This window comes from Falco peregrinus, chromosome 8 (assembly GCF_023634155.1).
Source record: "Falco peregrinus isolate bFalPer1 chromosome 8, bFalPer1.pri, whole genome shotgun sequence".
Classification (NCBI taxonomy): Eukaryota; Metazoa; Chordata; class Aves; order Falconiformes; family Falconidae; genus Falco; species Falco peregrinus.
In genome coordinates, this window is record NC_073728.1 from 14,037,551 (window position 1) to 14,049,748 (window position 12,198).

Here is a 12,198-nt window from a genome sequence, read left to right on the forward strand (position 1 = left end):
TAGCAGCAGTTTCAGATGATTTGCTCTGATTACTCAAGAATTTCTGCAGCTTCTTTAAGAGAGGCATTTGTCCCCTTCCCACTTCTGTGCAAACCGCAGGCCAGCCCTGACACCAAGGAAAGCACTGCGGGCAGGGTCTGGTATCAGGCTCTGGTTGCATTTTTGACCACAGGGCTGTTTACATCAGTTTAAGTAATTCTGCTCCCCTCCCACTCCCCATTGCTTCCTTACCTGTACTCTGCACCACCAGCTATGCCAGCACGCTGTCTGTGTTGCATATAGCAAATGAGACCAGAGAACTGATCCAGATAAAAAACAACCCAAGGAAAAACAAAAGTTTATTTTTCAGCTGGGCTGGTTCCTGCTCTGGGTCATTGCACAGCAGGGCGAGTCAAGGATGAGCAAGTGCCAAGGATGGGGTCTGTAGGCTATCAGTCCGTAAAGGCTGTGGAACCACCACCGCCCTTTTCTGCCCCTCTGCATGGTGGTTTAGACTTCATTTTCTGTAGGGCCATTACTTTCACCCCTTGTTTAGATTTCTGCAGAGAGAAGGGATCCAATTTACAACAAGAGCTTGAGACCCTTCCTATTTCACAGAATTGCCTTGGAGTGTCAGGCTACATCTCCCAGTGCAGCTTGCTGCAAGGATCCTCAGTTGGATCTTGCGGTTGCACTAGATGACCTTTAAAGGTCCCTTCCAACCCAAACTGTTCTAAGGCTTGTCTATATATGTGCCAGCACCGAGCACCACCCTGTGAGAGTAAATCCTGTTGCAGAAACAATGAAGCTGTCTTGTTAGTATGTTGCACACTCCATACTTAAGTCTTTCCTTCTCAGCATGTTTTCTGGTCACAAGGGTGCGGCTACTCTGCTTCCCAGCTCTGGGATTAGCTATTTCTGGGCAGGCAGCATGGGATTCTGTCCCATGCTCCACCACAATCTGAAAACACAACTGGCAAACCTCACAAGGCAGCCTCTTGCTGGGCTGCACAAGGCTTGTCTGCCTTGTATTGCAAGTGGACTAGATGTAGCACCAACTGCTTCAGTACCAAAAGGTGTAATGGAATGTTAATGACCACAGATGGCCACAACTTCTGTTTTATGTCTAATCTGAGCCCCACAACCCCAAAGCACTACCACAGCAGCACCATGCTCCCCTCACAACAGACTGGGAAGAAGGTGGACTCAGGTAAGTGAGTGCTGCCAGTTCCACACCTCTGCTACCTGCTGCTCAGCCTGGAATTTCCTTAACCTAATACAGAATGTGTTAACTATATGCAAATATGATGGAGTCAGGCAACAGAAAACTGTAGATGAATGTCAAGTAAAACACTTTTGACCCACCTCCTCTAAAACATTCCAAATCCAAGTCCTCAGGATCTTTGAGACACGTATTAGCTAGAACACCTTGGTTTTGTACTATATTAGATTCCCACATTTTTCCACAGGCGAAGGAAGCATTCCCAGATATAGTTTCTAGCAACTGTGCAAATTCATTGTAAGTAGTGGCCAGATGTTGGCGAGAAGAGACTGAAGAAAAGCGCATGCTATTTTCTCATTTAAGTATATAGGAAAATGGATCCTCCTATCCAGCTGTGAGCCTTTCCAGAATACACCCCAGAGTACAGCTGATGGATGTGCCTCTCACAGCCCATAGGGTTTGATGCTGTTCCAGGCATGCTTCATGGGGAGTATTCTATTCAAAATAATTATCAACTTGAATAGAGTAAGTACCAATCTATGCAAAACCCAGTTTGGCTGCTGCCTGGGAATAGATTATAAAGCACATTTGGCTATTGTGTGCATGCTTGTACATTTTAAAGTGCTGGGTGAGATCTCTGAGTCTGGGCAGCATCAGAGGATCTTGAGAGCACTAATGAAATGTGGAACCCAAATCTTTCTACTTCTTCCTTCCAAAGGAGTCCCAGACTGTATTTGGTAAAAGTCACCACAGCTTCAGTAACTCCTAATAAATCTTACACTAGCTTCAGATTTGGGGAACCCACACAAGAAAAACCTGCTCCCAAACTCTCATCTCCCATCTTGGTTACATTAATTTCTCTTTGTGGTCTTTCCCTGACATCCATAACGTTCCACCTTCAGTCCAGATAGATCAGAGTAGTGCAGATCTGACTCACACAGCATCGCCACCACATTGCTTTCTCTCAGTCCCTCCACTGTGGCACCCTTTCCATCACACCATGTAGCAGGGCCTTCAGGCTCCCCTCTAACCCTGCTCTTTTTTATTCACCGCCCAGAGTTTCTGTTCCACTGCTAATAGGATGCAGCTACCCACTTTGCTCCTCCAGTGCTAGTTGCTCATTTTTCTCACTGGCCTGCGTTTCCAGCAACTGCCTTGTTGTTTCCATCTACAATCCCTCCCCTCAGCACTGGCCTGTCTCTGTAGGTCACCACAACACCCTCCTGGATACCAGTAGCCTTTGCAATGGCCATAATAATAAATTAGTCTTAGTACTTCACTTCTCCATGGGTTTTCCTTAAGGGAACCAGGACACTGGCTTTTGAGGTGCATCTCAGTTTTAAGGACCCTGAAGGCAGATGAGACAACTTTATGTGTAGTTTAAGTGCACAACAGACTCACTGAAGACACAGTAGGTTAGAAAAGTCCCCACTGTGCTCTGAACATGCAGCCAGCTGAGGGGCATGCATAGATTCCCCACGTGTGATTGAGGTCTGCAGTCTGGGCCACAAACATTCAAGCTCAGGCTGCCGTTTGATTATAAAATAAATCTGACTTTGTGGTTCCCAGTATTAGATCAAAAATGCCACAGCCATATGACACGAAGCATGGATCCAGCATAAACTCACTTCACCAAGTTAAACACATTTAGAAAATTTAGACAAGTCAGTTTTACGTAGCAAGGCGTTGCAGTAGACTGGGTGCAGTCTGCCTATGCCACCCTACTTTCCCAACAGATAAGGTATAAACTGTCCACCACAACCAGCCCAAAGCTGGCATAACAGCATAAAGTTGCATAAACTCTGTGTTGTGTGCTCAAGCTAGTTTGACAGAAATGTAGTTGTGTGTATAGAACTGATTCAGGTTAAACGGGGAGTGCTGGGTGATCCATCAGTGCCCAGATCTGTAGTGGTGATGAAACCTGGGCCTTCAGATGATTGTGGGGTCCTTTCATCCAGGAGAAAGCAAGATTTTCTGTGTTTGCAGCTGCATGGTTAATCCTAGCTGCAAAAACTGAAGCAAAGGGGTTTCTGTGGGCTGTAGGCAACTCTGAGACACCAATAAGGATATTGGAGATGGCAGCTGTTAACACTGATGAACCTCTTTCTGAGATGAAAACTCTTTGCAGGCAAAGACTGGCTGCTCTAAAGCACATTACGTGTTGTGAGTGACACTGTGCTGCCTGTAATAGAAGCATGTTGGTAACCAGTCACAAACACAGCTAAGGGTGAGAGTAAAAAAGCCCTGCACCAGGAAACAAGCAAAGGCAGCAGGAGGGGATGCATTCTAAGTATGGGTAGGAAAGTGGGATGGGGTGCTCTCTGAGCAAGGAGCATCGGGGTAGGATGGGGCAGCTGGAGGGAACAGGGCATCCAGGGAGAATGGGCAGGCAGGAATAATATGATGCCTGAGGATATGGGGGTCCAGGGCAGGGTGGAGCACCTAGGAGGAATGTGGTGCCCAGGAGGAATAGGGTGCCCCTTCTCCATCCCCTGCAGCCTGGGAGAGGGATGCAGAGCTGCAGAAGCAGCACTTGTGGCTGCAGAGAAGGGATGGGGTTAACCGGATTCAGGTACCTGCCTCTCTGTTGAACTCACTGATTCATTTTCTCTGTTCCTATTTCCTTCTCTCACTTTCTTCTTCTCTCTTGCAGGCTGATTAAAAACTCTTTGAGTTTGAAGGTTTTTGTGTCAAAACAGCTCAGCTGCCAGCTGGGTGCCAAGCAGTGAATATTCATGGTATTTAAATGTGACAGTGCAGTGGGGGCTAAAGGACGGGCTAGTTAGCTCTTTTTAGATGGAGATTAGCTGCCTCTTTGCTCCTAATCACCACTGTTGTTGAAATATTACAGCTTCTGTTACAACTATTAATGTCCTAAATGAAGAACAGGCTCCTCTGAATAACATCAAACACAAAATGGTCACTTCCAATTTCAGCATGCTTCTCTCCTCCTTGCTAATGTGTGTCTTCTTTTTTAACTGGAGACCTGCCTTGGTACCACATGGTTCAACTTCAAGCCCTGCAGGAGAAGAGGAGCTAGCCTGGCTCGAGGGAGCTGCTGAAAGCTGAAAGACCATTCATCTCTGGGCCACTGGTTCAAGAGAAATCAGTAGCTGGCCAGAGGTTCCTGCTTACCTTATGAGGATGGCAGCTGCTTGGAGGTAGGAGTGGGTGCAGTGGGGAGCTGCAAGTCAATCCTTCTTGGACAAGCTTTTGAATCTGCTACTCTAGGTGAAGCCCCTGTTACCAGCACAGGGTGGAGGCAAGTAAGTTATTTTCTTGCACCTAGCAAGGGTCCAGGCAAGGGGTGAGCTGAGGCCCACCACTGGGGTGATATGCAGGAAGTGCCCTGTTGCTCTCTGGGCTGCTATTCACCAAGGACAAAATGAAAACCGCAGCCCTCGGTTCCACCAGGAACATTATAAATGGTGAGGTAAGCTGACAGGCTCCTATTTGAGCTTTACTCAGATAAAACTCCCACTGAAGTCTGAGCCTGGATAAAATCTGTGACAGGGTGGTGTAAGCCAGTCCTTTCACAGCAATATCTGGAGGGAAGCCTGACGGAAAATACTTTGCAGCAAAAACTGCCCAGATGTCCGATGTGTGTTTGGCCATTTGAAACCTCTCCGCATTCATCCACAAGAACTGCCTGCCGTTATCCAAGAGCATGCCTGGCAGTGTGGCGAAGAGGAGGGAAAACCCATGTGTGGTCCTTAGGCTCTGGCAAGAAATAGCAGAGGAGAACACCAGGCTATTGATTTCATGTTTGCTTTAAAAACAGCCTAAGTGCATTCCTGGAGCAAGGCTGGTCTGGAAGCCTAAATAAAATAATATTCTTCAGCCTTGAAAACTGACACTAGACTTCAATGACTGCTTTAAAGTCTTGTCCCTTAGACTAAGACCTGCACATTTCCTAAGCTCTTGTCTACACACAAAAAATGGTGCTACTTTAACTAGACCAACTAGATGTGTAGCTAAAGCAGCACATCTCTCCCCTCTTCCATCCCTTTCTCCTTCCTTGCATGAAAACTGTTAAAAAGCACCTTTTTTTGACAAAACCTTCCTTATTGGAGGAAAATAGTATGTTTCTACCAAAATATGAGGTTTATTAGTATCAGCACATCTAAGTAGGACTAGTGATAGCATTACTGGTTTGGTAGCAAAAATTCACATCCATAAACAGCATATGTAGACTGTCTCAGAAGGGATGCACAGAGCAAACCTACGGAAAGAGTGAATCAGAAGAGGTGTGATACATCTTCCTGCTGACAGGACTTATGTGCTGCACACAAATGGTCCTATTGATATAGTCAGGGACTTCTCTGACAGCAACAAGGCAGCACAGTACCTGGTTAAAATGTGTGCACATTATTTATAATGTCCAGGCAACACCACAGAATTCAGACTTTCCACAGCATAAGCAGATCAACAGAACCTGCATGTTAGCTAAGTTTACTAGAAAACAAACAACAAAACCCCAATAACCAAACAGGAGCCACAATGCTTTTACAAATACAAATAATAGATTGAGCACTGGTCTGTTAGAAATGCTAATTTCCACGATGGTATCAGAAATACGTGGGCCTAACCCTTTCAAATTCTTGCCTCTCAAGGAAAATTGCATTGGCTAACACCGGGCTCCTGAAGGAAAAAAAATATATAGGATATATGTATATTCCCTTCTGGCAGAACACCAGGAGTGTAGATTTTGACAGATTGCACTTGACGTTCAAGATGCTTGTAGGTAATGCAGTTGTACCATGCAGGAAAACCAACATGATTTCTTACTGATACCTTTGTAAAGGCAGCCTGCTTTTAACAACAACAAAAATAAACTTTCTAACTTCAGTCTTGAAACTCTCAGGATTTTTCTGCATCAACCCTATTCCCACTCAGGTTGAACAACTTCCCAAGGTTCTAAATGCTGTATTTAAAGCATCACCAATTCTAATAGTCTCAGTAATAATATCAAAGTCTTCAGGTGTCTTATCCATTGAAGTTAGGATGACCTGAATTGCATTAGATTTTCCCCTGAACAGTGGTTGTTTCATTCTTTCTAAGTAAATCAGATGGTATTTAGTACATGCTTCTGGAGGAAGAAAAAACAAAAGACAGATGGATGTGGGTCCCAGCAGGCAGCAGTTTGAAAATGTGGCACCAAATACATCAATAGTACCAGTCTGTTCTTTAACATATTGGAGTGCCTCTTGCCTTCCTCAGATAATTTTCTTCAAAACTGTTCAACCCTGACAAATTCTGAGCTCCAAAGTTGTATGAAATGGGAATATCCCCAATGCAGCCATAACTGAAACTGCAAAGTGTCATAGCTGTACAGCCAGAAATGCAAGAACCACCCTAATGCACTAATGCTGGTGAAAATCAGTGTGCGGGCACTGTTAGCCAGCAAAAGAGGAAGGTAGCAGCAACCTGGCAAAGTTCTTCTGGAACTGCCCCTCCTTGCTGCAAGGTTGGGCCGCATCAGAGAGCTGGGGGTGTTCAGAGCTCTCTGTCCCCAAAAGGAGCAGGTATGCCAAGAGCTAGTTAGCTAAACTGCAGCAGGACAGGAAAACGGAGGAGCAGCTCTCCAGGCCAAAAGGAGATTTGTCAAATGGGCACACATTTCAAGGGCAGACAGCGCGCCACGTTCCAGCAGTCCTGCTTGTTAGGAACCAGAAACAAAATGATAACCTACTCTAGCAGTGCAGGGGCTATGAAATTCCTAACACCTTTCCTTTCTGACACCAGTAATCAAAGAGAAAAAACTATCTAACTCTTTGATCAACTGTCCTGCCTCCCAGTAGCCCCACAGGAGGAAAGTACATAGAGCAGTAGGCACTACTTCTCTTGGCCACAAGTGCCTGAAGGCATCCTCTTTCCTTCATAACCCTGTTGTTCTCTTAGTTGAGGATGGCTTATGCTCTTAAGGAATAAGCATTCTTCAGCTACTGACTGTGAGCAGAATGAACTGAACTGGCATGTCCGCTTCCTCTTTTCACTACTGCCGTATAATCTCATCTCTCCCCACTTTCTAGTTCACACAAACCTCACTGGTAAAGTTGCCTTCCTCTGCTTCATGACAAATGTCACATCTTCCACCTCTCCTTTCCATCTGTCTTTCCTCTTCAGGTCTTCAACTGCTGACCCCACGCCCAGTTCAGTGCCTTCCCCTTCCTGCTCCCTAGCTCCCTTTCTGTCCTTTCGGCAAATCTGTCTTCACCATGCTGATCTCCCCTCCTCAGCAAAGTTGCTCAATTTCAAGCCACAAAGCCTTACCCAGCTCATCCAGGGGCACCAATTTTTAAATCAGTCCCTTCTCATCAGCAATGTCTTTCTTTTATCACATGCCTCTTGTGTGTTTGTTTCACCTGCCTGAATTGATAGGTGAAGACAAGTTTGCACACCAATGTCCAAATTTGATTTATGAAATGATTGATAACGAGGATTTTTGTGCATGGATGTACACCACAACAGACCTTCACAATTATGAAGTTGTGTCAGGTCCCCACTATCTCCTGATGGTCCAAGCAACCCAGCCAACAAAGCCTTTCGTGCCCTGTTTGGCTAGGAGGTAGATGTCTTTTCTTTCTGCTCTGAAGTCTGCTTCAGAGCTCATACCTGCCCTGCACACTTCAAGTCTATCAGGCCATTAACTGAAGCAAAACCCATCTCAGCCGGGAGAACTCACGCAGAAGTCTCTGAGCTCATGAAAAGCATGGTGTTCCTGCACTGGCCAAGGTGCAAATGGCCTCTGAGGAATACCTCGATTCATCTATTAAGTCTTATTTCATTTTGACCTTGCTCTCTCTGAGACCATGTCCTTTCTCTTCCAGCTTTCAGAAGTAAATACCATTCGGGTGACTTCGTTAACAACTGCTGGGCTACTTTCACACCTGACTGATACAAGTTAAAGCAAGGACTGAGACCACCTGATACAGGAAAGTTTTCCATGAGAAAAGCTGGAGGTAGCCAATCTCCTCCAAAAATGAGAGTAGAATGAGAATGGATGGTAAAAATACAAGCACCTCTCCCCTTTCCCCACAGCTCAAAGCATCCAATTGCCTACATCCCTGCTGTGTCCCTGCTAATCCTGGCGTTATGCCTTCTCCATGTGCATCTCCAACATCCCTGCTTCCGAGGATGTTAGTCCAAAGTGACCTACTTTCCATGCATTCATTTTTAGAAGTATTTACATGAGAAATAAGTAGATAGAGACTACACAAATGAATGTGTCCAATCATTCACCTCCAAGTTTAATTTTCTTACCTTAATCACCTTGTACATATCTACTGTTGGCTGGCTGGCACACACCCCAGCACATCACAGCTTGGGGAAGGCTGAGGTGAATGCTTCCTCAGTTACAGCTTACACGAGAAACCTGAAAGGACTTTTTAGATCAGAGCAGATAAAATCTGCACTTCTGTCTTGTCCATTCACCAGGACGAACAAGGGTACACCTCGCCCCAAAAATTCACCTGGGTAGCCTGTGGCAGGAGGCACGACAGCGACAGAAGTGGCAGACCCTGACAGCTGCTTGTTTGCTGACTCTGCTAGTGTCTGATCTTCCCTGTGCATGAACCCTCAAGCCTGGCTCTTACCATCAAACCAGTGTACAGCTGGGAAATGATTCTCCATCTTAATTTTCCTCTTGCTTGCTCTTTGTGTTGATCAGATCTCTGTTTGGTTACTTTCTAAACTTATTTCCATTTTTTAGCAGAGATCATTACATCTTGTTATGGTTTTGTTCATTAAAATGATCTGCATTTGCAGGAAGTGGGGACAGTTAACTTCTCAAGGCACTGCCTCACTACTGATCTGTCAAGCAGCATCAAACACAAGGAAAAACTAATACAGGGTCTGGATTATTTTCACAAAACCAAGGAAAACCACCAGGAAAGCCATGTCTCCATGTGTCCTGTCTGCCAGCCAGACCCACAGCCAGGCTCTGCAAGGAGGAGCTCTGAGTGAAGCAGCCCTGGCTAGCAGAGGAAGCACTTCGTAATGGCATAGTCCCTTAAAGCAGACCCAGCTTCAGGATCTAAACCCTAGACAGGATTAATTACCCAGCAAGCAGCTTGTTAGAAGCTATGTTGGCACGCAGATAAGGAGAACTGTAATGGAATCAGCCAATTAACCAGCCGATGGTGCTGAACTAAATGTGACCCCATCGTTAATTGTGGTTGTTTCTCGGCAGTTTTCTCATCGCACTGGGTGCTCAGGAGAAGAGGAGAGAGAGAGGGCTTACCCAGGTGCTTAATTTATTTCTGCTCACAAACAGGAATCATGGGATATAAACTTCATGACAATTACATGGCAGAGCTTTAAATCTTATTACACCTACTCTTCCTGAAAGAGACAGCAGATGAAAGTCCTGGAAAAGCAGAAAAGGCCTCCTCACACTCTTCAGCAGAGTAAACAGCTGTCCGATATAATGAAGCCTTCTTAACGTAGTTTACCTGGAGGTAAATTTTCTGTGTGAGTGGTGTGTGAGAGGAATTCCTCTTGCTCTATCTGCCACATGGCCTGTGGCCCATCTGCCCTGTGCAGAATGGAGCCGGCACTCACAAAGAAACCTGACATGAAAAGCTCAGGATGGCCTCGAGCTACAGCTGTGGATCTGGCTCCAGACTTCCCCTCAGTTCAGAGGTATTTGAATCTCAGCCCGTTGCAGAGCTTTTGAGCCAGATGGAAAATCCAGGAATGAGTTTCCTTAAAGTTCAAGAAGGTTCAAGAGGTTTTGCTTTAAGTCTGTCTCTGGGGATGACCTAAAGCAGTCAGTGATGCAGAACAAAGGTCTGTCTTCTTGTGGCTGCTCCCCTAATGGAAATGGTTGGAAAATTCTTTGTTAGGAATTAATCTCTCATGCTCCTGAACAGCGAACGCTTCCCTGGAGTAAAACTGTGATGAAAGAGCATCAGTCACAAGAATGAGTACATTAATTGCTAAGTGTGGCCTTGCTTCCTGGAGCATGTGGAGTCTGCACTGATTTAACCACAGCTAGACCTGTAACACAGCCTCTGCCATACCTGCCTTGGACTTAAAGTCCATCTTATTCTGCATTCTATCTGACAGTAGCCAATGTGGTGGCTTAGAGCAAAACACAGGAGAACAGGGTGGAGATTCTCCCAATTTCCTACAGTCTGGAGCATAGAAACTTCCTGAACTGGAGGTTGCATCTGCATCTCTGAGTTTAGCATCGCTTTTTAGACTTTACTTCCATGAGCTTTCCAAACCCTTTGAACACATCTATAATCATGTCACTGACTTGCATCCTCTGGCAGTGAGTTCCAGGTTTGGCCGTATATTGATGAAAAAGCAATTCTTTTTACTTTCCTTTAAAACTTTTGCCAAATAACTTTGTTTCCTGCCCCCTAGCTCCCATGCGCTGATAAAGGGTGAATGATCATTCCTTACATCTCCATGCACATTGTGACTTGATGGATCTCTAGCATAACCCCTGCATCTGTCACCTTTCCAAGCTGAAGAGCCTGGTTATTCTCCCTTCGTAAGAGAGTAATTTCATACCTGTCGCTTCTATGCTTGTCACTTCTGACCCACAACTCTTTAAAATTTCATCCTGTGGCTGCTCTCAGCTCTGTCCCTGCCCCTCATTCCTAGCCAGAGCCCCCTGTCACACTGCAGGACTCCTGGCAGTACTGCCACACTTTTTCTCATTCCACTACATCCTCTCTGGGGGACCAAGACTGCAGGCAGCTTTCAAGACACATATGCACCATGGATTTATGCAGCAGTATAATGATGTTTTCTGTTTTGCTGCCAGTTCCTTTCCCAACCATTCCCGCCCCCCGCCTCCAGTGTGACTGATGCTGCACAGTTTTCCTCCCCAGGATGGCTCCAGATCTCCCTTCTGGGTGGTAATAGCTAACGTACATACACATCCACTTATCACTGTTTTTCCCCACATTACTTCTACGTTTATCAACACCGAGTTTCATCTGCCATTCTATCACCCACTCACTCTGTATCCTGCAGCTCTTTGTTCATTACAGCTTATTACAGCAATCTCATGGAAAAACAAGCTCATTACAGTTGAGAAACTCTCGCCTTATTTCACTGACTGAGGGGCTGCCTGTGTTGGAGGTGGTGCTGACTACTTGAATTTCTTCCCAGCTATTAACAGAGGGCCTAGTGTGCACTCCCATCCCCTACCCAGAGGGGCAGGGCTGATTGAGGCTCCTTCATCAGCCAAAAGGGCAAAGGATCACATGCACAACACACCATTATTTCCCTACTGCTGGCAACTTTCTCCCAACAGACTGCTAATGGCAGTCACCTACCCACATTCCCCTCCAATGCTACCCTTTCCCAGCACCAATGCTTCTTAATAGAGGGAGAGAGATCAGCAGAAGCAAGACCCTTCCCAGCACAGCCTGAACTTGTACGCTAAGGATCCAAGAGGAGCATGGAGAAGGGGAGGAAGGGAAGTGCGCTGGGCAAGGCTATCAATATGTATCGCAACAGAGAGGTAAAAAACAGAGCAGGGAAACCCCAGACCTTAGTGCAGCAGTTACTTGGACCCATTACCAATGGAAGGGATCTGGGCCAAGGATGTGTTCTCCAGCTGGGGAGGACATGCAAAAGCACTTCCCTCCCCCTCTCCCCAGAGGAGGCTTGTCTGTGTGGTACCCTGCCCTGGGGGAAATGACTGTCAATCCTGTTTTATAATTTTATCTCATTATTCCTGGTTATAGCCTGTTATAGCCACTTAAATTATTCCCCTCCTTTGTGGAACTCACACCCAGCAAGCACACAGGCACATGTAATCTTGTTTTCTCAGGCTCCTTGTTATCTATGTTGCATTTATTTATTTATTTTCTTTCCTCACCAATCAGCCTCTCCAATCCTACCTTACATCTTGGTGCCTCTCCCTGAACCATCCCACATTTATCTATACCTTTTTGCTGTGATACAGCCCAGAACTGAATGCAGTATATTTTGCTTGGGATCTCATCAAGCATTGTGAGGAACCAGTGCCTCCC

At 45.8% G+C, this 12,198-nt stretch overlaps 1 long non-coding RNA gene across 1 annotated transcript in view; it reads right to left on the reverse strand.

Moving 5' to 3' along the window:
- Positions 1–12,198, reverse strand: part of LOC129785068 (uncharacterized) — a 59,746-nt gene that overhangs the window by 29,376 nt on the left and 18,172 nt on the right. The gene's annotated exons all lie outside the window — the stretch shown is intronic.